Raw genomic sequence first — 2,257 nt, 5'->3', positions numbered from 1 at the left:
CTCATTAAAACCCACTACCCCATTCCACTACTTTGACCCTATCTGCTCCTGCACCAGGCCAACGGCCTGGGAGGACGGGACACCACCACTCAACACACCCTGGAACTCTTCTGAAGTCAAATCTAGTATGACCAAATACACTAAGAAGCCAATTTTTGTTCTGTGATTTACATTCCATTTCTGCGGTACAGTTGATAACCATTTGCTATGAACACTAAGAAGCCAACCTTACTGAAGCATATATCCCTCGTTGGCCCGTCCCTCTGTGCTGTCACAGATCTACTACTCACAGGGATCCTCTCAGGATCCCTCAGCCTTGACCCATCCTCCTCTACTTTCTTCACTGCCTCAGCAGTGACAACCTGTTCCCAACAGTGGGGTCAGTGGGATTGGATAGGGGCCCCTCTACCTCTCTCTCTCTCTCTCTCTCTGACTGGAGGAGACAGGTGAAATGGTGTGTCTCCTCTGGTCAACAATACTCACCTTGAAAGACTCCACAGCCTGTTGGAGCTCCTTCAGCTCCTTCTCTCTCTCCTGGAATCTCTGCTGGACCTTCTGCTGACTCATCCCCAGCTGCCTCTGTGGAGAATCACTCTTCAATGAGCTATCAAGCTTTATTAGTCCAGTAGATCAATAGTATAGTAATGTGACATAGGGCCCATAGAGAGGAAGATCTAAAAAAATGGATGGTCCATTTACTAAATGATATTTATTTGTTGCTATGTGAATGACTATAGTTTTTATGGTAGGACTACATGTATCAACAGGTTGAGACTGAACTTTGGACTCATAAAAGGGCATTCAGAATGATAATAGTGTTTGACATTATAAAATGGTGATACATCTGGAGAATCTGGGTTGACATATCAATATACTCAAGGTTTGTGTTCATATTTGTTCTGCTGAGGATTCATTTCATTTCAATGATCTCATATTCAAACAGCCTTAGTTCCTACTGTATCTTTAATTCTTTGTTTATCAGACAGTCACCAACAAGTTGTTCTGGTCTTACCTGTTTCTCAGTCCTCTCTGCTGCAGCTGACACTGTATCATGGCCTTTATGTTCATCCATTGTACACAGATAACAGATACACTGCTGATCGGTACGACAGTAAACCTCCAGCAGTTTGTCATGATGAGAGCAGATCTTCTCCTGTAGTTGTGCGGTGGCTTTGACCAGCTTGTGCTTCTTGAAAGCTGGAGATTCGTAGTGAGGTTGGAGGTGAGTCTCACAGTAAGAGGCCAGACACACCAGACAGGACATGAGGGCTTTCTGCTTTCTGGTCCCAGTGCAGACATCACACGCCACATCTCCAGGTCCAGCATAGCACAGAGCAGGAGGGGGAGCAGCCTGGAGTCCTGTCTTCTTCAGTTTCTCCACCACCTCAGCCAATAGGTTACTTTTTGTCAGAATAGGCCTTGGACTGAAGGTCTGTCTGCACTGTGGACAGCTATAGACCCCTTTCAGAACATCCTGATCCCAGCAGCCCTCAATACAGCTCCTACAGTAACTGTGTCCACAGGGGATGGCGACTGGTTCCTTCAGTAGATCCAGACAGACAGAACAACAGAACTGGTCCTGGTCCAGCAGAACTCCCTGTTGAGCCATTTGGACGGTTGTTCACTCTCACACAGACAGACGAGACAGAGACTCAGATCAGTTTCGTTTCCTCAGAAGAGAGTTTGTGGGAGGGGGAGGGATTTCCTGGTTCTGCCAGAGGGGTGGGGTTAGAGGGAGGGAGGGGTTAGAGGGAGGGAGGAAGAGAGAGAGGAACTGCATGCAACAGCAAGAGGGAGACAAATAGTCTTGTTCCTTGGTTTCAGCACTTAACATGGAATAAATGAAATAATGAATCTTAAAATGTGAGTTATTAGAATATAAAGGGTAACAGTTTCTATGAAGTACATATTATAATTATTTTAATGACCTTTTTAATGCCTTATAATACACTTATGTGTTCTAATAAGCAATAAGGCCTGAGGAGGTGTGGTATATGTAAGGATTGCGGACCTGGTGGCAGTGAAGTCAGACGCAGGAGAGCAGAGATAGGTAATAGCCGGAGCAGTTTAATACAAAACGAACCTACATGGGTACAAAACCCGATGCGCACCAGTAACAGAGTACAAGCACTTACAAACAAATAATTCCACACAAGGACATGGGGGGAACAGAGGGTTAAATACACAACAATTCATGATGGAAATGGAAACCAGATGTGTAAGAAAACAAGACAAAACAAATGGAAAATGAAAATTG

The sequence above is a fragment of the Salmo salar genome, unplaced genomic scaffold (genome assembly GCF_965601325.2).
Source record: "Salmo salar unplaced genomic scaffold, fSalSal1 ptg000960l, whole genome shotgun sequence".
In the NCBI taxonomy this organism is placed as follows: Eukaryota; Metazoa; Chordata; class Actinopteri; order Salmoniformes; family Salmonidae; genus Salmo; species Salmo salar.
Note: the sequence above shows the minus strand (reverse complement) of the source record.